At 40.4% G+C, this 25,117-nt stretch overlaps 2 non-coding genes across 2 annotated transcripts; both read right to left on the bottom strand.

The window, feature by feature from the left end:
• Positions 1 to 5,212: 5,212 nt before the first annotated feature.
• Positions 5,213 to 5,284, bottom strand: Trnah-gug. The gene has a single exon. It is a non-coding gene; the product is annotated as a tRNA-His (tRNA).
• Positions 5,285 to 24,764: 19,480 nt separating this feature from the next.
• Positions 24,765 to 24,836, bottom strand: Trnah-gug. Its single transcript has one exon. It is a non-coding gene; the product is annotated as a tRNA-His (tRNA).
• Positions 24,837 to 25,117: the final 281 nt, after the last annotated feature.

The raw sequence follows: 25,117 nt of genomic DNA, 5'->3' as shown, positions 1-25,117 counted from the left end.
GTACTCGGTGTGTGCATGCTGGGTTCCTCCCCGCGTAACAGAAGACCATAAAGAGCAACAAAGGACCACCTGCGGGAATTGCTTACGCGTTACGAGGCTGATCGTGATCAGTTTTAGTCGAACATCAACACAGGTGATGAAACACGGCTTCATTACTTGGAAGCGGAAACAAATCGACAATCTATGGAGTGGCGCCACACTACCTCCTCTCCGAAGCATAAGGTGAAAGCCTCACCCTCGGCTGGTAAAGTCATTTAGAATGTCTTGCGGCACTCTAAACGCGTTATTCTGTTTGATTTCCTCCCAATGGTGCAACGATGAACTCGAGGGTCTGTACTGCACTCAGGAAATTGAAGAAACGACTTCAGTGTGTTCGTCGCCACAAAAATGGAAAGAAACTTTTCCTTCTCAGGGACAATTCAACACATTACAAATGTCTGCGCACTCCAGAGGAGTTCAAAAAACATCAGCAGTCAGGGTCTCGTACCTTCTGACTTCCATCTTTTTGGCTTCATGAAGGATGCACTCCGCAGGAAGCAGTACATGTTTAACACTACACCCCAACAGAGCAAATAGTCCCATCATGGGATAATCCACGAGTAACACTACTGTGTGGGGAATTGCTTATTTAGTATACACGTCATAAACGTGCTTACATTCCGGAACTGTTGTATAATGTTACCCCTTTTACAGGATTTGACCGTAATGGATATGCAAAAACAGACTATTAGTTCCTTTTCCTAAAAGTTTTCTAGCTGTTAAAGAGAAATGCAGTAAAAGAGGACCTTTCTGTACCAAGTTCATTAAGTGGTTTGTGTAATGGATTTACGGTCGCCAGCCAGTCTAGACAAACAAATGGTTAAGTTTCAGAAAAGCAGAAGAAGTAAAGCTGGCCTGCTTTCCTCTGGTTACCTAACAGCTTCACAAATAAATACAACTTTTCAGGACATGGCTATGAGCAAGATACATGAATCTTTTAGCTACTACACCCACATATATATACACTTTCGATCTAGAAATTCCACAAATTTTTAATCATCACCATGTGCTAGAAGAATATGATTGGGGGGGGGGCGGGGGGGAGGGACGACGTCTATGTTTCCATCTTGTATAACCAACAAATTACATAGATACTTAAATACACTAATAGCATAATTCATACATTTAAATTTATCAAGACACTTCGTTTATACCTCTCTCTTAACACGTGATTTGTCAAAAGCCCAAAGTAGGGTGTGATCAGTGTGCATTGTCCATCAGTACTTCAGTGTTACTGAGCCACATAAGCAATTTTCTTTTTATAACACTTTAGTCTTCACTGAAATTAATTTGTAACTGAAAGACATTTATCATTACTTTCCTTATAACTTTGAACATTGCTAAACTTTCGTATATATCTATGACAAGTTCGTCTTTTTAGCAAAATTTGTTTACTCAGATTCACTTTACTTATTACCCGAAAGAGAGTAAGAATATTAAAATCGTTAATTTTTTCTGAAAACATCCACTTCAGTACCTAAGCGAAATTTCCCTTCAGCTCTTCTACTACATAAAATAATGCAGTACATTTACCAGCACTTTAAAAGTTAGCCCACAACAATTATTTTCAGACATTCATTCAAAGATGAAAATTAGTGCTTGTAGATACTGAATAAAGCAGTTTAGTTATTTATAACATGTTTAACTCGGAATAAAAAACACCATGAAAGGACGAGATATAGGTGAACGATAAAGAATTGAATAACGGGTGAACCAAACTTTATGTTTAACACAATAATTATTAAAAACAGTTAGTTTTGAATTAATAATTCACGCTTCTATATACAATTCTAATTATATAGTTCGTAACCTGTTCGCTGTAGTCATTGGGTGTGCAGGATGGTAATGGTGGATGCACTACCCATGATACTGCGTACGTGTTTCTTGAAGTATGGACTAATTAATTCTTCTTGGCGTCGTTTAGACGTCTATAACTTAGCCCAACAACTTGTACCAGTGCCGTAATAATTCAGTAGTCTTCTTTCGAGACTATTGTGCAAAAATTTCCAGGCAAGGTATCGCCTGCTCAGACCAAGTGTTGCCTCTTTCACTGCTGCCTACAGTCTGTGTCCTCTCGTTCCCTCTCGCCTAGCGCGCCAAAAACCCAAGTCATCTTTTGTGCTTATCGCAGTAACTTCAGCACAGTACAAAAGCTCTCCATCTTTTACATAACATATCCCACACATTGTCCCTAAGCGTTTACCATTTTATACAAGTGACAACTTGCACAAATGTGTAAAATTACACACATGGCAATTTCATTTCAGTAATCCATGACAAAATATAATTTAGTCAATTATATATGCTATATATTTCTTTGCATAGTTTAAAAACTAATATTAGCAAAGCAGTCAAACTTTCCGTACAGTCTTTGCGTATCACATTTACATTATGACAAACATTAAAGGCAAAAAATTTTTATACATTATATGACATAGAAAAATCGTGTTACACGTGGATGATAGGGAGGTTACTCAGGCAGCATGGCGTTGGCTCAGACGTCAACCTGTAGAGTGGTACGTTGCATGCGTACAGACCCTTCCAGTAAGACGGCGATGGCCGTACACTGAATTATATTGAAAAATTTGGTTTCATTGCCAAAAGAATGAGGGATAATTTGTTTTATTGGAATAAGACCAACCTGTTGCGCGAAAAAACTGTGTTGCTTTACTTACTGAAATCTCCTTGTGCTATACAGAGTTTAAGTATGCCGAAGTTGTAATATTTAGATACGATGCATATAACGCAACTTCATGTCTTACTACAACAAAAACAGTAGAACATGCCGGAAACTACATATGGTTGTTTCTAGTGCAGATTCTGTCACATGATTTCTAAATTAGCCACCAGTTTGAAACACCAATCCAGCAACATCATGTGTTCCTGGGTTCACTATGCTTCGGGTACAACACTTTCCCCTACCATAACGGGCAAATTGCTTAATACATGAATTGTAGGAGAAGACGATTCCTTCAGAAACAAGTCAATAAAATACTAGTTTCAACTACGTAACAATTGTTGGAATTGGTATATAAATAAACAAGACCATAGTTCATTTTAGCTAGAAACGCTGAATATCCACGACGAACAAAGGATCACACAAACAACATGTAATGTAGACATGACAACAGAAGATATAGCTGTTACGTTTTATTTTTCTTTGTTGACTGTCACGACTCTGAATATTCCGATTTCTGATACACAGTAACACAAAATGAACTAGATTGGAGAAACAAGTGAAAATGACTAACTATGCAAGTGACTTCCAATGTTCCGTATTAGCTAGTTCCTCTAGCACCGGAGATACTTTCCCGATAGTTCATGAGACTGATTGCTCTTCTTTTCAGTCCTCATTTGTGTAGCACAAACCAACAACAAGTGACGACAAATACGGTACCAGTATTCCATATTTGTTCGTAATAACTTCTCCTCAAACTATCATTTCCCAATCTTAGATTCGTATGCGCCTGCTGATGCTTATCATAGTTCAGTACTAACAATTCCCATCTACAGAAAGTAGAAATACAAAAAGAAACATCGAGTATACAGAAATGTGCTTACTTCAGTGAAGCCAAAGTATTAAGATGCTGGATGTTTTACAATTCTTTAGCAATCTTCATTGAATTAAACACCTTGAGGATTAGATCAGAATTCGTTACCGTTATCCAAAATACTTAAAAACCTCATCACATACTTTTAAATGTCTTCTCCTGAAGTGGATAAGATGATCCGTAGGCTATAGTACCCAAGGGTTGTCAAATTGGAAACAGTGCTTACTTATGCATATTGGATTTGTTGCTCAGAAGTGTTCTGAAATCAGGTATTACACTGTGTTCATGTGATGTGATGTGATGTGATGTAACTTTAAACATAGACATCATTTCGCTGTTCTAAGAAATTTATCACTGAAGCAGAAGAAGATGGCTGCCTAAAAATTCTTTGGAATGCTCCTTATATGTGCTTTATAAGTAGCTGATCATTCTAGGGTTACTTTCAAACTATTGAAAATGTGTATTCCTGAATTATGGACAACACAGTGAGTGATTTTAAGTTTTGATATAGAGTATTATCGTTCTTAGTAATGATTCCGTGAACTGAGGGGTAGATTTCAAAGAAAGAGAGATTTCTTATGATATATTTCATTAAAGAAAAAATACAGTGAGAAGCAGTAATATTATACGTACCAATCTGAAGAGACTAGTGCGAAGATGTCATGAATTAATAATATAAATAATATGTTACACTCTTTTGAACCTGATAATTTTGGCATTTCTTTATCAGGTACTGCACAATATGACTCCATATGACAATATGGAGTTAAAGAAAGCAAAGTACGCCCTTTTTATTGACATTGTGTAACTCCAAAAATACTGACAATGCAAATGAAGATAGATTTAGGTGTTCAACTGCTGTTTGTGGTGCTCTGCCCAAACGTTTTTCTGTTGGCAGATATTACTCGCCAGAAATTAACTCTGTCGTAATCTTATACCTATGTGTCCTCATATTTTATACAAATCTTCGCCGGCCGAAGTGGCCGTGCGGTTAAAGGCGCTGCAGTCTGGAACCGCAAGACCGCTACGGTCGCAGGTTCGAATCCTGCCTCGGGCATGGATGTGTGTGATGTCCTTAGGTTAGTTAGGTTTAACTAGTTCTAAGTTCTAGGGGACTAATGACCTCAGCAGTTGAGTCCCATAGTGCTCAGAGCCATTTGAACCATTTTTTGAACAAATCTTCAACAGCTGTTCCTAAAACTATATTACATCTGCAGTTTATCTTTGCATCACTCTCAACTATCCACAATAAGCAAACATTCGCCACACTGTAGAGTTTTACTAGAACGTAGTCATCTTGCTCAACGTCGCTCCTTTTCCATCTTAGGAGGGAGGAAAAGCATTTGACTAGTTCTTGTTATTCCACTACTATCTTCGCGACCTGCATATTACAGTTGAGCATGTGATAGTCAAGGCTCGTCTTTGCTTAGCAGATTTCTTTCATTTTACCCTGATGATCCAGATACAACATGTTTGAAACAAGCAAAAAAAATCACAGATTGTGAACCACATCTGTCTAATGTTGGTGAAATGAATGAACAATTTTCAGTTATTGCAAAGGGAGGAGTCCCTTGACTACATTATTAACTGCGAGAAAAGAAATACAAAATAGAGCACCATATTGCCGTGACCAGGATTCGAACCTGGGTTCTTGCGGCCACAACGCAATGTCCTAACCACTAGACTATCACGGCTACTCTGGCTCCCTTACAAACGCTCCTCAGGCAGCAGAAAGCTGTCCTTTCCGCTCCAGTTGGCAAACTAACTCCGCCAGCAGGTAGGTGGCGTTTAGGTCGCAGTGCAACAGGCGGGAGCAATAACACGGAGGACGCACACTGAGATCTCACGTCTCTGTGTTGATGCTTCCCAAAACGTTAGCCGTAGTTAGTCGACAGCAAAGAATTCATTTTGATGTCAATAAATGTGCAGTCGAGTCAACTATGAATGAATTACTCTCAAACTATATTGTTTATATCGTACAACACAATATTAACAACAAAGTACATGCTGATTCTTGCGAAGAAGAAGATAACAGCAACCAACCACTGTTAATAAAGCTGTGTATTCACACAAGTAGCAGCGTTACCGGTTTCGTAGCGACAGTTTTATCTTTAGACCGTTGTTAACCCTTATATTACATATCTTGTTGTTTGCATTAGTTGTCCACTGCTTTTTCCCCCTTCCCGCGAATGTTCCTTAACGGAGTTTTTCTCTACTACTTAGTGCATCACAATTTGCTTTCGGGAAGGTTTGTCTGACTGAGAATGGCATTTTCACATTTACTCAACAAATATTTCAGATATTAACACTAAATATTACCGCCAGATCGTATTTTTATAATACATCCAAAGCAATTTTTTCTTTGTGATATACTTCTAAAAATACTTAAACTAGATGAAATACGATATACTACATGCATCTGGTTTGAATCATACTTAACAAAATGAAGGCAATGTGTGACGCTGACAAAAAGCAAACAGTTTGAGAGGAAGAGAAAATCTTAATGTCTCGGGGAAAAAATAATCCCACGTGGTTTACTTTTGGGTCCGTTTCTACTCCTTATGTATGTGAATGGCTTCCATCAACTAGTATGTATAGAACGGACCTGACACTGTTTCATATGACAATTGTTGCAGTTAACTTTGTTAGAGGGACAGCAATAGCACCAGAAATTAGCACCAGAAGTTGTTAATATTTTTCCAGGAATTATTAAGCATGTCTTGGAAAATCTATACTTAATTTCTAGAAAGCAACTGTAATACACCATAGGGAACGAAGTTAGAGAAAAGTGAGAAAATGTTCGAAATTTTTTGGTCTAGGAATTCGCCAGACTCAGGTTCAATTTATTTTGCTCCTTACATACCTATTAGTTTCCAAAGCAAACAAACCAACATATAACGCATTTTGTAAATTTCTACTCTTCATTGTCTTTCGGTGCAGTTTTCTGGTGTAATTCATCACTTATCAAGTGAGATGCACTGAGGTGACGAAAGTCGTGGGATACCTCCTAATATCTTATAGCTTCTCTTTTCCTGCGTAGTGTAGCATCTCGCCGTGGCATAGACTAAAGTCGTTGTAAGCCCCATTCAGAAATACTGACCCATATTGCCTCTATAGCTGTCCATGTTTGCGAAAGTGCTGCCAGTGCTGGATTTGGTGTACGAACTGAGCTCTCGATTATTTCCCATTAACGTTCGATGGAATTCATATACGGCGATATGGGTGGATGAATTCTTCACTCGAATTGTCCAGAATGTTCCACCATGGTGCACTGTCATCCATAAAAATTCCATCGTTGTTTGTGAACGCGAAGTCCATGAATGGGTGAAAATGGTTACCAAGTAGTCGAACATAACCATTTCCAATCAATTATTGGCTCAGTAGGACCAGAATACCTAGTCCATTCCATGTGAACACAGGCCACAACATTGCACAGTATCTTGTTGAACACCTGGGTCTTTGGTTTCGTTGGCCTCCGCCACACTCCAATCCTACCATCAGTTCTTACCAATTCAGACTGGGACGCAATTGAACAGGCCACGGTTTTCCACTAGTCTAAGGTCCAAACTATATGTACACCAGCCCAGGAGAGGCGCTGCTGGCGATGTAGTACTGTTAGCAAAGGTATTTCCTCGGTTGTCTTGTGCCACAGGTCATTAACAACAAATTTCGCCGGAGTGACCTTACGGATACGTTCGTCGTACGTCCCACATTGGTCTCTGTGCTTATTTCACGCAGTGTTAATTGTCTGTTAGCACTGACAACTCTACCACAACGCAAATGCTGTCGATCGTTAAATGGCGGCCGTTCGTCTCTGCGTTCGTCTCTGCGTTGTCCATGTTGACAGGTAACGCTTGAAAGTTGATTTTCTCAGCACACTCTAGACACTGTGGATCTCAGAATATTGAATTTCCTAACGATTTACAAAATGGAATGTCCAACGCATCTAGCTCTAACAAGAATTCCGCGTTCAGAGTTTGTTAATTTCCGATGTTAGTCAATAATCACATCGGACACCTTTTCACGTGATTCACCTGAGTACAAAGACAGCTCCGTCGATGAACTGCCTGCCATTTTATACCTTTGTGTACGCATATTACCGTCACCTGTATATGTGCATGTCGCTATCTCATGACCCATGACTTTTGTCGCATTAATGTATAGGTCCTATGAAAACGAAAAGCGAGAATGACATGTACATATAAGATAATGAAAGCTTTCACAATTTGAAAAAAGATAATAGTGATATCCCTAGCTACATGTTCATTGTTTATCACTAAGCTGTTAGTGGCGCAGAACGGTATTCACTAAGCGTCGAAAAACTTTTTAAAGTTTCCTAAAAAGATTAAGATTTTGAGAGTAAACCAAATTTCAGATTTAAACCAGAGATGTTCTCTATTCAGAGAGGCCGCTAAGTACCTTGGAGCGTTGGACGGAAGGCAATGAAGGCAGCGTTATCGGTATACTGCAACAGATGGATAGGAAGTACAAGATGTGCAGAAATTTGTAGAGCAGATACAGGGCACTCCGACAGATGGATGTAAGATACTGGATTGTATAACTCCGCCTACCAGCAATTATGGTCTATTGGGCTAGTGGTCAGGACACTGAGTTGATTTGAATCTTGCTTACGGGAAAAGGCTAACATTTTAGTGAGTAAATTCCTTAATCAGTTCTTTTTGTCATTAATTTGGTCATTTAGTAATTGCTGGTATTGCTTATTCTCACGCAGCAACATTGAATGGACTCTTACGCTTGCAAGAAACATCTGTGTTGCAATACTGCAACTTTAGTTTTTATAACTTATTATTATGGTCTTTACTCCGTAGCTACGACAACTGGGGCACCCTACTCCTTCATATATCTACTTTCTGTAGTCGTTTCTTGTATACCCTCGACAACTTTTACCCCTGCACACTTCTCCTTTATGTTGATGAGCCAAGATAACGTTTTCAAGTGAAGTAATGCCATACATTTGTTTCTCCTCTCTCCGAATTCATTCAGTGTTTCCTCATTAGCCTATCTTCTTTAAAACCACCTGTAAAAAGATTTTATTCCCTGACTCTTTCTCTATGAACTGTTTTTCGCCTGCGTTTCGCTTCCGTACAAGGCTGTATTCGATACGGATGACTGCACGTAAGACTTCGCATTTAAATCAATGGACTTCTCCTTTTAGAACCGTTAATCTTGCTATTGGAAGTCTACATTTTATCCTCTGTTCTTCCGCTATCATTATTTATTTTGCTTCCTATTCGTGTTCTTCATCTATTATAGCTCCAGTCTGGTTTCTGTACAAGCTGCAGATAACCCTTCGCTTCCTACATTTTATCCCTTTTAATCTTCAAATAGTATGTTGCTGTCAAGAGCTTTCTTTAAATCTACATGTACTTGAAATGTAGTTTTGCATTTCTTTAGTCCAGATGTAAACATAAACCACAGTGTCCATAGTGCTCCTTTTGTTCGTAAAGCCCTCCGTATGTCAAACTGATATCCCCTGAAATCGACGACTATCAGTTAATAATTTACTTTGTAAATAATTCGTTTTATTACTTTCGTCCGTGGCTTACTAAACTGATAGTTCGGTATTATTTACTCTTGTCAGCCTCTACTTTCCTTGGAATTTGAATTATTACTTTTATTTGTGGTCTGATGCAATTTCCACAGTCTCATTTTCTTTGTCGTGGCGGGCACTCACAAGGAGCTGAATAATTTGCAGGGGACTGTCACAGAGAGCTTGTTTCCATCAAGGGCTTGAAATGGTCAGTCACATTCTTCTTGTAGATCTCTCTCCCAACTCCTTTCCGTTATATTATCTTTACGTTTGTTTTCTCTGTATATGCTTTTACATATTCACTTTATCTTTCAGCCTTCCTTTCTTTGCTTAGTACTGGCTTGACATCTGAGCTGTTACAATTGATATAGCTGCTATTCTTTGCTCCAGATATTTCTTTAATTTTTCTATAGGCAACATCGATCATCCCCATAGTCATTCACGCTTTTACAGTTTTGCAGGTCCTCTTTAGCCATTCCTGCTTTGATATTTTGCACTTACCGCTAACCTCATTTTTCAACGCTCTAAGAAAGCTATTCAGATCGTTTCCTGATTAATTTATACATTTCAGGAACGGTAAATAACCTATCACTGTCCCTTGAGAAACGTCAGACACAGTTTGGTTTTCACTTGACCAATTCCCATCGTTTAGTACGTAGTGCGACCTTCCTGTTGGGAAATCACGGAGCCAGTCCCTTAATTTGGACCCACTTTCATTGAAAGCCACTAGTGAGAAAAGGTGTCATAATCATTTAAGAAATGTAATGGCATGGGATCGATTGGAACAACACCAATACTCATTTGCTAATAAAAGTAATGTACCAATGAAATAGTTAAGTGCAGATGCGCCATTCCTCACTAAAAAATTAACCTTTTGCCGTGACCAAGATTCGAACCTGGGTTCTTGCGGCCACAACGCAATGTTCTAACCACTAGACTATCACGGTTGGTGAATTCAGAATGGGTGTACTTCGTTCTTCTGTTGGCAGCCGCAGAGTTGCTGTCGTCACTCGGTTCCGCTAGAACGCCAGGTCAGCTTTCTCCATCCTTACGTTGTAAACATGGCACGCAATGTCGACTCTGTTTAACTAATTTAATTAAGAAGGGTTTGAAACTTTTGGCATCTGCTAGCTGAAACAGTTATATATCTGTAGAGGTAAAGCGAATACTGCATATCGTATCATTTCTGACCATATACAGACCACGGCTCGTAAGAGTAATGTACCGAATCGAATTTCGCATCGGCGAACCCGGTTTTAAATGTAAAACGAAAGCAAAATTGAAGAAGGGACGGTGTTTCCCAGCACCATAGTCCCTTTCGTGTACACCCAGGTGTTGGCGAGTTGGTTTCTCCAACTCGTACAAGGTGTGCTCAAGTGGGGTTGGGGGGGGGGGGGGGGGAGGAGTGGCCTCACAATACGTGCTGAATACTCATCTTCGACTACGCTAGGCTTGCTTGGGAATGAAGGACACTCCTGTGAAGCCAGGTGTTCTCCTGCCAGCATTAAGGTGGAACGACAGGGTGTCTGACGAAAATATTGCTCAAATTCAGGACTTTTTTCTCCTTACTGGAATGTAGTAGACAAATGGGGTTCTCTGCAATGCATAAAGCATACATTGAAGTTTTTATCGGTATTTTTATTGAAAAATAGTAATATCTTCACTGTGTAATTGGGAATTTCCTGAGGCAGCTCTGGAAAAAGGTACATCGACGGTTGCAGCTGTAACTCTACTTTTTATCCCTCTCTTTTGCCGAAAAATATACTAAATATCAACGATGAACTGAAGGGAATTCAATTTGCTTCGAAGGAGACCAAAAACTTATTAAAATCGGATGAAAATTGTAGGGTGGGCGACAACAACCATGGCGAAAAAACGGATTTGGAAAAAACGCGTTTAAAGTTTGTCAAGTGTATATCATGTAAAGAAACAGGAGAAAACTTGAAACTTGTGGGAAATCACCGATGCCTGGTATATAGTAACTATCGCTCTGAGTAGTGGATGCTTTCCTACTGGCCGCGCGGGATTAGCCGAGCGGTCTGGGCGCTGCAGTCATGATTTGTGCGGCTGGTTCCGGCGGAGGTTCGAGTCCTCTCTCGGGCATGGGTGTGTGTGTTTGTCCTTAGGATAATTTAGGTTAAGTAGTGCGTAAGCTTAGGGACTGAAGACCTTAGCATTTGAGTCCCATAAGATTTCACACACATTTGAACTTTTTTTTTTTTTTGCTTTCCTACTTTGACCTGATAAGCTCTCATTTTCATCCTCGAAGCCCTTTTCGTCGCTGAGAGCTTTGTCGCTGGTGTCTCTATCTTCACAGAATCGGTGCATTTTTATTTGAAGGGCATTTGCCACGTGCATTCATGCGGTATGGCCTACGTTGAAAAATCATACTTCCGAACTATAAGCAATGTCGACAATTTCGCTTTGGCTGGATGTTATTTTTGAAGCGTATATCCAAATGAGACTATTGACACTTTCGTTAACATTTTGTGTAAAGCCGGCAAATAATGCTCCAGCAAATCAGTTCTACTCATATCGGTATGAGTAATGGCATTGATAACGACTTGTGGCAACCGGTTCTCTAACGCCGAGGAGTGCCGTGCACGCTCGGCTTCAAACGCTCACAGAATCGTTACTTTTTCGAATTCGCTCATAATATTTTGGGGAATAATTTTTCAAGACATATACATTCGAATTCTGTAATAAAAAAATCTAGTTTCTTCGACCTTCACTCTGTCGTTGCCCCGTTAAGAGTAAAATAGTAACCTAGGAAAACACATTATGAAGCGGCAATTACCAGAGAAGCGCTATTGGCAGGAGAAGGTAATATGTTCTTAAGTAATGGAACCCAGTATGTTGTCCTCGATAGCGAATATTCATCAGACACAAGACAAGGAGTGTCCCATGGAAGTGCAATAGGACCGCTGGTATTTTGTATGCACATAAATAATCTGTGGGAGAGCGTGGGTAGCAGCCTACGGCTGTTTGCTGATGACGCTGTCGTGTGCGGAAATGTGTCGAAGATGAGTGACTGAAGGGGGATACATGATGACTTAGACAAAATTTCTAGAGCGTCTGATGAATGGCAACTACTTCTAAACGTAGAAAAACTGAAGTTAGAGCGGATGAGTAGGAAAAGCAAGCCCGTAATTCTCTGATAGAGCGTTAGTTCTGTCCTGCTTGACAAAGCCATGTCGTTTAAATACCTTGGCGTAACGTTGGAAAGCGATAAGAAATGGAATGAGCATGTGAGGATTGCGTTAGTGTAGGTGAATCGACTATTTCGGCATGCATCGAATGTTCAAATGAGTGTGAGTTCCTTAGGGACCAAACTGCTGAGGTCATCGGTTCCTAGACTTACACACGACTTAAACTAACTTAACGCTAAGGACAACACTCACGCCCATGCCCCGAAGGAGGCCTCGAACCTCCGGTGGGAGGAGCCGAACGATTAGTGACATGGCGCCTATAATCACGCGGTCTCTCTGAGCGCCGGCATGCATCTTAGAGAAGCTTACGGAGTATGTAGGTAGATGTAGATGTAGATGTAGATGGGGAATGAGAATGAGCATGGAAAGGCTTGCGTTTGTGTCTGAAGCCAATTGTGTTGCACTTCAGCCCTGAATGTCTAAACACACAAAAACGCAAGCGTGTGCTTACACATTTGCACGACAATTCACAAAATGATAAAATTACAACACTAACCGTATACTTATATAACACAGATTTATAGAGTGATTTCCCAGGAACGCATAACGTAAATCTGTGAACATCAGGATGCACCATTATTGTGTGTTGTACTTAAGAATCACTTAGAGCGCTAGTGAAATATTTTCCGTGTATATTTTAGGCACCAAGGTACAGTCCTACGTTATTTACTTGTAGTTACTGGAGGTGAAAAGGCTTTGTTTGTGGCTGTTAAAAACTGGTACCCCCAGCGGGAATCGAACTCACACCACCCACGCCTTACACGGCTTAGACATTACAAGCTAGCCTCAGTCCACTCAACCACCGAATTTCAAATGTGTTAGCATCGTGTTTTTGTCACAATGGGGTTGGTACCACATGCTACGAGAAGTGTTGACTTCCACTAGAGCCGTTGTTGCGAATTATCTATTCTGGTTTCAGGGTAAACATGATGCAGTCCGAATGCAAAGCCGTGGTATCAAACCCATCCCCTTCCTATCTTTCGTAAGCTGTATTCCATTTGTCTGCTAAGACCATCAGTGTGACAGAGGTCAGAGAAAGTTTCTTTCATTTTCTAACTAACCAGTAATGGAAAAATCTTGCAGAAATATGTCTGTAAAAGGGCTCGTGGATGTCTCTCATATTAAAATCAATTTCAGCTCCGTCAGCCAGCGGTCGCTTGATACAGACCGGCATCCGCCCAAGTGATCGCGACAAATTATTCGTAGAGCCGATGATCTTCAGTAGACTCTTCTGTGTTCGAATTAACAAGTATGACATTGTGTAACGTTGCATATGATATAAGACTATGTTTCAGCATGGTCCATGGCGCTTTTGTATGTCATATTGTTATAAGCATTTAACCAAGGTCTTATTTTGCTCAAGTTTTTAGTATAGCTCGTGCCATTACAATTTGAATATTTCTCATTTTTGATAGACTTTTGCGCATTAGAAAACGAGGTCTAAAACATAGCAAAGGCTAACAGTTGTGACATTGTGTTCTGTTTGTGTTTAGTAAAAGGGTGAAATCAGTGGAGGCAGTTCGGAACACCTGTGCCCTGTATGGAGTGATTGCTATCGAGATTGTCAAGTGATGTCATTTCAAATACAACGCTTTGAGATAAATAATCACCACATTCAGGAAGACAAACAAGCGTTGATGATGGACGTTTCTGCGATTTACTACATGGTCAATGACAGTGTAGCTGTCAAGTGACAAGTCTGACTACCACTTAACCTTCGTGTGATACTTGCCTTCAGTAGCCGTGTTGAGGTCAAAAGAAAGGGGAGAGGAGTATGGTACAACGTCTCGTCGAAAACGAAATTCGTCGCAAAGCAGAATCTCGAACTGGGATGGATGGGGAAGGAAGTTGTCTGTGCCCTTTCAAAGGATTGATCCTGCCATTTGCCGTAACAGATTTAAGGAGGTGACTGTGGACGTAAATGAGTGCACCCTGATGGCAATTTGAAGTACCTCATGTTAACTTCATAAGGAGGAAATAGTGGGTGAGTCATAAAAAACATTATTTCAAGCAGTGGTTTGCATACGTCCACGAAATGTTTTGTTATTGATATACGTCTGGTGGCATAAAGAATGTGTTTTGTATTAGGAACCGCTTCATAGGGATGTGTCCTTTGCAGCTGACAAATGTTGCCAACAAAAGAGAAACCTTGCAATTTTAGAGTAAGAAATGCGACCCGGAAGACAGTACCATGGAGCTTGGATGGCAAAAACACCCACCGCCCATCTTCTAATCTGGCACCTGCACGTCTTTACCTTTCTCGCCCCTTATCGATAAACTACAAAGAAAGTTAGCTTTTTTGCGATTGTACTTTAAACATGGCTTAACTCAGAATCCACGAGTCGCTACATGCGTGGAATTGAAACACTAACGGCACACCATTCGACGGTTTGATAACTAAGTGGAATAAACTGTCGACAATTTTTCTGATATTTGTGTCTATTTTGCTTAATAACCTAATGGGAAAAGCAAATAATATGCACTACACTAATACAACTGGTAACTCATCGTAATATCATACAACGAATGGCTATCTTGATTAACCTCGGAGTCTTTTTTCATACTATATTAACTGGTCTAAAACATACGTACGACAATGTGGCTGTGAGCAGTTACTGAATGAAACACAGTTAACAGAGTATTCGGTGGTACGGTTTCATTAACAGATTTGTGTGTTTACAGTAGCAATGCCGAATTATTTTATGTTTATTACCTCTAGAAATACTGGTTACCGAAAGCAATGAGTCGCCTTATGATGACAAAATTTCTACAGATGTCGTTCTGAGTTCCATAGAGCTGTTTGTAGCTTTGTCACAGAGGAGGTACAAACAGCTGTATCGAACTCAGGACGACATCTTTAGAAACCGAGAGCTACTGCCTCGTACTCTTTGCAGTGCGTCGATATTTTCATGGAGCAAGCGACCAACTGCAGCGTTCATCACCTCACCATTGCCCCTGTGGTGGCTGATACAGATAATTCGCAATGTAGGCAACGAGATTAGTTGTAGTTGCTGCATGAAAGTAATCTCCCCTGTCTGTAAACATATATTTGGTAAGTCGATGACACACCAAAGTTGAATTCACTCACAATCTTTGATTGATATTTGACATATCTTTATGCCTAGCCAAGTCTCGTTCAGACATGCAAGTTTTGTTTGATTAAGAATGAGTTCCAATTCGGGTCAAGAACAACAACATGTCATGTCATGTAATGATTGTTATAATACCTTTGCAGTATCACTTATTGTAATGAAGTTAAATTTACAAGTGTTAAGGACTGTCTCATCTCTAATAACGTATTCTCTACCACTTGTTGCATGATGGTATTGCTTTACATCTGGAGTGACTGCCAAAATTAGCAAAGTTCTCTAGTGGTCTCTTTTGATAACCATTGCGTGTAGTCAAATGACTGTACGCAACAGGCTTTTGGCGTCGAGAGGACCCGCAACACAGCTACGTTATATTGGTTGCATTGAGCAGTGATCCACTTTTTTTGCTGTCAAGTTTACCTTTGAGCCAAAGCTTATAGAACATATTTCAAAAATCTTGTGAACAAGTGAAAGTTAGCAATGTCTTTGTATTGTGATTCATAATACCACAGTTTCACAGTCGTCTGTTTACTAGGATAGGTGTATCGTGCTGCTACATCTTGACGAGTCACGTCATGACGTCTGTACGACTATAGTGGTTTCGCGTACGACACATATGTGTGAAGCCAGCTGAGATTATATGGAAATGGATACAAAATGGAGCGACGCTTTGCAGATAATGACTGCCTGCTACGAAGACTGAAAGTTGACCCTCAGTGTAAATAAATGTGATGTAATGCTCAAAAAATAGACTGAAAGAATCTAAATCATTAGATTATGCAATTGGTGACCAGTCACTTGAAACCTGTCTTGTATCTAGTATCTGTCTGGGCGATACGAGGTCGAACTATCGAACTATATGGAGAAGGTAGATCACGATTTATTGTAGCAACCCAAAGGAAGTCAATTCCTAGCATGAAAGAAGTCGCTTAGAAAATATTCGTTCCAACAAATCCCGAAAATCTCGATTATTTTTCTATGGTCTGTGGCTCTCACCAAGCTGGATTAACGAGAGAGAAAGAGAGAGAGAGAGAGAGAGAGGGAGAGAAAGAGAGAGAGAGAGACAGAGAGAGAGAGAGGTATATTTAAAGAACAGCGAGCATCGTGATAGGTCACTTTAGTCAGCTTATGTCACAGAAACGCTCCACAAACTGCACAATGAGACAGTACATCAGAAGCGTTGTGCCATCATATAGAATTTTACTGGCAAATGTGTGAGTGCCCTGTTTCTTAAACTGAGTGGAAATACATATAATTTCCTCTCACAACACCCACAGTGGTGTAATTAGACAAATGCTGTCTTAGGATAAAGCGAGGACAGATGACCCAATTTCGAAAACACGGCGTAAGAGTCCATATGTAAAAGCATAAACGTTTGTCAGATGTTTGGCACACATGGAGAAGGATCGTTTCTGTAAATACATAATTGAAAATGGCTCTGAGCACTATGGGACTTAACACCTAAGGTCATCAGTCCCCTAGAGCTTAAAACTACTTAAACCTAACTAACCTAAGGATATCACACTCATCTATGCTCGAGGCAGGATTCGAACCTGCGACCGTAGCGGTTGCGCGGTTCCTGACTGAAGCGCCAAGAACCACTCGGCCACACCGGCCGGCTACATCATTGAAATTGATGTTTTAAACAGTAAGACTGTAACAGAAGTTTATTATATTTTTTATTCCATTTTGAAGTAATAGCGTACACTTCATGCGTGCTGCAGTCTCTTCCTAAAATTACAAAAATTATTCGGGAAAAATTAGATTTTCCCAGACGTGAAAAATTGTTCCAAGGAACAACATGGTCACACACCTAGGAAGAAAACGCTTTTCACGTTTACAAGTATTGCACTCGAGAAAATCTTGTCACTACTATACTTAATAGTCTACATGTTACATTGTTACTCTACTACACACCAACAATCAAGAAGTGGAGTCACATTAAAAGGAAGTATTATCTAAAACGAATTCCACGTTAAAAAATATTTTGAAAAAGGAGCTATTAGATACAAAGAGAAATTCCCAAAACCAAGACAGAGAAAATTGTTTAGTACTTAAAGGAACGCATTTCTTTTGCAAATTTCACGTATTCCATGCCAGAAGATCTCCTTCCGTTTCAAGATACAAGATAGTGGACGTCCGACGATGTATGGTTTAACCGTCCACGCATCTTGTAACTACTCTAACTAGTATTCAATGTTTTATTCACAACGAAACTCTGCAACTAAAGAGTAAACAACATCCTCCAAATAGTTTTAACTTACGAAGGGCGTACTGTGAACAACGCAACACATTCTTTTTTTACGGGTAATTTCCGTTAAAAAATGCGAACTCGTTTTTGGATATCCTGGAATATTCCTGCTACAGCCCCTATAGTTTTATGAGGTTCCGATAGGTCGTGGCGGAATACGTTGCCTTCAAAGTGGCGTCTGTGATGGAGCAGCGTTCCAAGCAAAGAGCTGTCATTGAGTTTCTTTTGGCGGAAAACCAGACCGTCGCAGACACTCACAGGCGCTTGCAAAATCTCTACGGAAACCTGGTAGTGAACAAGCACGGTGAGTCGTTGCGCGAGGTGTCTTTCAGAAAGGTCGCGGAATCATGTCGGACATGCCGCGTGCCGGCCGGCCACACACACCATTGTTGGAACCTGCACACACACACACACACACACACACACACACACACTCATTAGAGATGATAAACGGATCTCAGTCGAACACCTCGCACTACAGTGAGTACGGTACTCGGTGTGAGCATGCTGGGTTCCGCCCCGCCTAACAAAAGACCATAAAGAGCAACAAAGGACCACCTGCGGGAATTGCTTGCGCGTTACGAGGCTGATCGTGACAATTTTTTGTCGAACGTCATCACAGGCGATGAAACATGACTTCATTACTTCGAAGCAGAAACAAAACGACAATCCATGGACTGGCGCCAAACCACCTCTTCTCCGAAGAAAAAGGTGGTAAAGTCATTTCGAATGTCTTCTGGGGCTCTACAGAAGTTATTCTGTTTGATTTCCTCCCCCATGACGCAACGACCAACTCAAGGGAACTGTACTACCCTCAGGAAATTGAAGAAACGACTTCACTGTGTTCGTCGTCACAAAAATGCAAAGGTACTTATCCTTCTCAGTGACCACTCGGGATCTTACAAATGTATTCGCACTCCAGAGGAGTTCAAGAAACATCAACAGTCAGGGTCTCGTACCTTCCGACCTCCATCTTTTTGGCTCCATGAAGGATGCACTCCGCAGAAAGCAGTTCCTGTATGACTATACCCCAAGAGAATAAATAGTTCCATCATGGGAAAAGCCACGTGTAACACTATTGTATGGGGATTTCTGCACGTAGTATACAAGTCACAATCGTGGTTACTTTCCACAACTGTAGCATAATGTTACCCTTCTACAGGATTTGACCGTGCTGCATGACTAACAGATATGGAAAACAGACTATTGGTTCCTTTTCCTAAGAGTTTTCTAGCTGATAGAAAGAAACGCAGTAAAAAAGGAATAATACTGCATCTAGGACCTTTCATACGAAGTTCATTAAGGGGTTTCTCTAATGGATTAACGGGCGGCAGCTTATCTAGGCAAAGCATGGTTAAGTTAAAAAAAAAAGAAACGGAACAAGTAAATCTGGCCTGCTTTCCTGCTGTCCCCTAACATAGCTTCACAAACAAATACATCTTTTCAGGATATGGTTCTGAGCAAGACATAAGAGTCTTTTAGCTGCTACACCAACATACATATACTACACCAACATACATATACACTCCTGCAAATGGAAAAAAGAACACATTGACACCGGTGTGTCAGACCCACCATACTTGCTCCGGACACTGCGAGAGGGCTGTACAAGCAATGATCACACGCACGGCACAGCGGACACACCAGGAACCGCGGTGTTGGCCGTCGAATGGCGCTAGCTGCGCAGCATTTGTGCACCGCCGCCGTCAGTGTCAGCCAGTTTGCCGTGGCATACGGAGCTCCATCGCAGTCTTTAACACTGGTAGCATGCCGCGACAGCGTGGACGTGAACCGTATGTGCAGTTGACGGACTTTGAGCGAGGGCGTATAGTGGGCATGCGGGAGGCCGGGTGGACGTACCGCCGAATTGCTCAACACGTGGGGCGTGAGGTCTCCACAGTACATCGATGTTGTCGCCAGTGGTCGGCGGAAGGTGCACGTGCCCGTCGACCTGGGACCGGACCGCAGCGACGCACGGATGCACGCCAAGACCGTAGGATCCTACGCAGTGCCGTAGGGGACCGCACCGCCACTTCCCAGCAAATTAGGGACACTGTTGCTCCTGGGGTATCGGCGAGGACCATTCGCAACCGTCTCCATGAAGCTGGGCTACGGTCCCGCACACCGTTAGGCCGTCTTCCGCTCACGCCCCAACATCGTGCAGCCCGCCTCCAGTGGTGTCGCGACAGGCGTGAATGGAGGGACGAATGGAGACGTGTCGTCTTCAGCGATGAGAGTCGCTTCTGCCTTGGTGCCAATGATGGTCGTATGCGTGTTTGGCGCCGTGCTGGTGAGCGCCACAATCAGGACTGCATACGACCGAGGCACACAGGGCCAACACCCGGCATCATGGTGTGGGGAGCGATCTCCTACACTGGCCGTACACCACTGGTGATCGTCGAGGGGACACTGAATAGTGCACGGTACAGCCAAACCGTCATCGAACCCATCGTTCTACCATTCCTAGACCGGCAAGGGAACTTGCTGTTCCAACAGGACAATGCACGTCCGCATGTATCCCGTGCCACCCAACATGCTCTAGAAGGTGTAAGTCAACTACCCTGGCCAGCAAGATCTCCGGATCTGTCCCCCATTGAGCATGTTTGGGACTGGATGAAGCGTCGTCTCATGCGGTCTGCACGTCCAGGACGAACGCTGGTCCAACTGAGGCGCCAGGTGGAAATGGCATGGCAAGCCGTTCCACAGGACTACATCCAGCATCTCTACGATCGTCTCCATGGGAGAATAGCAGCCTGCATTGCTGCGAAAGGTGGATATACACTGTACTAGTGCCGACATTGTGCATGCTCTGTTGCCTGTGTCTATGTGCCTGTGGTTCTGTCAGTGTGATCATGTGATGTATCTGACCCCAGGAATGTGTCAATAAAGTTTCCCCTTCCTGGGACAATGAATTCACGGTGTTCTTATTTCAATTTCCAGGAGTGTATATCTAGAAAGGCCACTAATTTTTAATCATCACTATGCGCTAGAAGAAATTGACTGGTATGGACTTATATGTTTTCATCTTGTATAACCAACAAATTAAATACTTAAATACTTCAACACCATATTAAACACATTTAAATTCATTAAGATGCTTTGATTATAACTTTCTCTTAACACATGATTTGTCAAAAGCCAAAGGTAGTCACTCTGTATTGTCATTCATTATTTTCATGCAGTTCTACATCAGTGTTACTCAGCCACATATGCAATTTTCTTTTTATAACTCTTCTTAGTGTACTGGAGTTCATTTATAAATGAAAGAAATTTATCGTTACTTCACTTAAAATTTTGAACTTGCTAAACCTTAGTATTTATGCATGACAAGTTTGTCTTTTTAGCAAAACCTATTTACTCAGTTTCACTTTACTTATTACCCGAAAGAGAGTAAGAATATTAAAATAGCTAAATTTGTCCAAAAAACTTCAATACTCAAGCAAAATTTCACTTCAGCATTTCTACTACGTAAATCATGTAGTACATTTACCTGCGCTTTAGAAATTCGTACACAACAATTATTTTCAGACATTTATTCAGAGATGAAAATTAGTGCTCGTAGATACTGAATAAAGCACTTTAAATGTTTTTACATCAGGTTTAATTGGAAAGGAAATGTTTTTTATTTCAGTCTTTGATCACAATATGAGTTCTTTAGACGATGACCGCTTTCAGTCCGTAAAGACCATCGTCAGATCTTTTTTACACCATGTCCTAAAGTGATAAGGCCGCAATGGCATCGTCAAAACATATAAATATAATCAGCATAGCATCGTCATATAGATCTCAAATAAGGCGTAGAATAGGCCGCATCGTCCACACAGTTATTATTGCAATTGGCATGTCGCAGTTGGTGAAACCAGGAAAGGACATTATATAGATGAAATATTAGGAATAAAATAACGGGGTGAACCAAATTTTATGTTAAACACAATAATTATTCAAAAAAAGTTAGTCTTGAATTAATGGTTCACGCTTCTACAATTCTAATTATACAGTTCGCAACATGTTGGCTGTAGTCGTTAGATGTGCAGGATAGTATCGTCAGCTACACTACCCATGGTATGGCGCTAATGTTTCTTGAAGTATGGACTAATTAATTCTTCTTGGCGTCGTTTTGACGTCCATAACGTAGCTCAACAACTTGTACCAATGCCTTAATAATTCATTATTCGTCTTCCGAAGCTATTGTGCAACAGTTTCCAGGCAAGACATCGCCTGCACCGTCCGAGTGTTGTGTCTTTCACTGCTGCCTACATACTGTGGCCTCTCGTAGCCACTCGCTCTACAGGTAGCGCCCCAAAATCCCAAGCTACCTTTTACGGTTCCCACAGTAAATTCCGCACAGTAAAAAAGCAATCTGTCTTTTACATAACACATATCCTACACATTGCCATTGAGCGTATACCATTTTATACAAATGACAATTTGCAGAATTACCAAAAATTACATACACGAATATTTTCATTTCATTAATCCATGACAAAATATTATTTAGTAAATTATACATTCCACATATTTATTTACATAAGTTACAAACGCTAATCAGCAAAGCACTCTTAACATAAATTATATCACACTTTCCATATACCCTTTGCATATCACAGTTATATTACGACAGACTTTAAAGGGGTTTTAATTTTCATAAATTGTATGACTGAGTAGTACTGATACTCGTGGATGATGGGAAGGCTAGTGATCAAGCGTCAAACAGTAGAGTGGTACCACGCGGGCATACAGGCCCTTTTAGTAACGTGGCGAAGGCCGTCACATTAAACGGAGATTGTATTGAAAAATATGCTCATCTAGCCAAAACAGTGATGAATAATATGGTGTATTGGAATACTGAATAAAACTAACCTGTTTTCAGAAAAACATGTGTTTCTTTACTTACTGAACGCCCCTCGTATTTTGTGTCGAACCTACAATATTTAGAAATGCTGCACAAAACACAACTTCATGTCTCAGAGAACAAAAATAGTAGAATATGCGGGAAAATACTTATAGCGGTTTCTAGGGCGGATTCTTTCATGTACATGAAGTGAAAAGAAGCCGATACCTTTGAGAAGCAAGTCAATAAAATACTAATTTCAACTGCGCTACAATTATTGGAATTGGTATATAAATAAACAAGACCATAGTTCATTTTAGCTAGAAACGCTATTTACTCACAACGAACAAAGGATCACACGAACAACATCTAATGTAGACATGACAACAGAAGATACAGCTGTTTCATTTTATTTTTCTTTGTTGACTGTCACGACTCTGAATATTCCGATTTCTGATACACAGTAACACAAAATGAACTAGATTGGAGAAACAAGTGAAAATGACTAACTATGCAAGTGACTTCCAGTGTTCCGTATTAGCTAGTTCCTCTAGCACCGGAGATACTTTCTCGATAGTTCATGTGACTGATTGCTCTTCTTTTCAGTCCCTATTTGTGTACCATAAATCAAAAACAGGTGACGACAAATGTGGTCCCAGTATTTCATATTTGTTCGTAATTAACTTCTCCTCAAATTATCATTTCCCCAGCTTAGATTCATATGCACCTGCTGATGTTTATCATAGTTCAGTACTAACAGTTCCCATCTATAGAAAGTAGAAATACAGAGAGAAACATCGAGTATACAGAAATGTGCTTACTGCAGTGAAGACAAAGTAGTAAGATGCTGGATGTTTTACAATTCTTTATGAATCTTCATTGAATGAAACACTTTCAGGATTAATTCAGAATTCGTTACCGTTATCCAAATTAGTTAAAAATCTCATAAAAACATTTAAATATCTTCTTCTGAAGTGGATAAGATGATCCGTAGGCTATTGTAGCCAAGGGTCGTCAAACTGGAACCAGAGCTTACTTATGCATATTGGATTTTTTCCTCGGAAGTCTTCCGAAACCCAGTATTACGCCAAGTTCATGTGATGTGATGTGACGTGATGTAACTTTAAACATAGACATCATATCCCTGTGCTGAGAAATTTATCACTGAAGTAGAAGAAGATGGCTGCCTAAAAATTCCTTCGGATACTCCTTATCTGTGCTTTATCAGTAGCTAACCGTTTTAGGGTTACTTTCAAACAATTGAAAATGTGTATTCCTGAATTATGGACAACACAGTGCGTGATTTTAAGTTTTGATGTAGAGTATTCTCGTTGTTAGTAATGATTCCGTAAACTGAGGGGTAGATTTCAAAGAAAGAGAGATTTCTCGTGATATATTTAATTAAAGAATAAATACAGTGAGAAGCAGTAATATTATACGTGCGTATCTGAAGAGACTACTGCAAAGATGTCATGAATTAATACCATAAATAATATTTTACACTCTTTTGAACCTGATTATTTTGGCATTTCTTTATCAGGTACTGCCAAATATGACGCCATATGACAATATGGAATTAATGAAAGCAAAGTGTGCCTTTTTTTATTGACACTTTGTATCTCTAAAAAATTCACAATGCAAATGAAGATAGATTTAGGTGTTCAACTGCTTTGTGTGGTGCTCTGAACAAATGTTTTTCTGTTGCCAGATATTACTCGCCAGAAATTAACTCTCTCGTAATCTTATACCTATGAGTCGTCATATTTTATACAAAACTTCAACTGCTCTTCCTAAAACTATATTACATCTGCTGTTTATCTTAGCATCACTCTCAAGTATCAACAATAAGCAAACGTTTGCCACACTGTAGAGTTTTACTAGAACATAGTCATATTGCTCAACGTCATTCCTTTTCCATCTTAGGACGGAGGCAAACTGTTTGGTCAGTTCCTGTTATTCCGATACTATCTTCGCGACCTGCATATTGTAGTTGAGCATGTGATAGTCAAGGCTTGTCTTTGTTTAGCAAAATTGTTTCATTATAACCTCAAGATACAGATACATCATGTTTGAAACAAGCAAAAAAAAAAAAAAAAAAAAAAAAAAAAAAATATCGCAGATTGTGAACCACATCTGCCTAATGTTGGGGAACTGCATGAACAATTTGAGTTATTACAAAGGGAGGAGTCGTTTTGACTACATTATTAACTCTGTAAAAAGAAATACAAAATAGAACACCATATTGCCGTGACCAGGATTCGAACCTGGGTTCTTGCGGCCACAACGCAATGTCCTAACCACTAGACTATCACGGCTACTCTGGCTCCTTTACAAATGCTCCTCTGGCAGCAGAAAACTGTCCTTTCCGCTCCAGTTGGCAAACTAACTCCGCCAGCAGGTAGGTGGCGTCTCGGGCGCAGAGCAACAGGCGGGAGAAGTTAGACGGAGGACGCAGACTGAGATCTCACGTCTCTGTGTTGGTGCTTCTCAAAACGTTATCTGCAGTCAGTCGTCAGCAAAGAATTCATCTTGATGTCAGTAAATGAGAAATCGAGTCAACTACAAATGAATTGCTCATAAACTACGTTGTTATATC

This window comes from Schistocerca piceifrons, chromosome 2 (genome assembly GCF_021461385.2).
Source record: "Schistocerca piceifrons isolate TAMUIC-IGC-003096 chromosome 2, iqSchPice1.1, whole genome shotgun sequence".
NCBI lineage: Eukaryota > Metazoa > Arthropoda > Insecta > Orthoptera > Acrididae > Schistocerca > Schistocerca piceifrons.
Note: the sequence above shows the minus strand (reverse complement) of the source record. Positions and strands in the feature narration are given on the sequence as shown.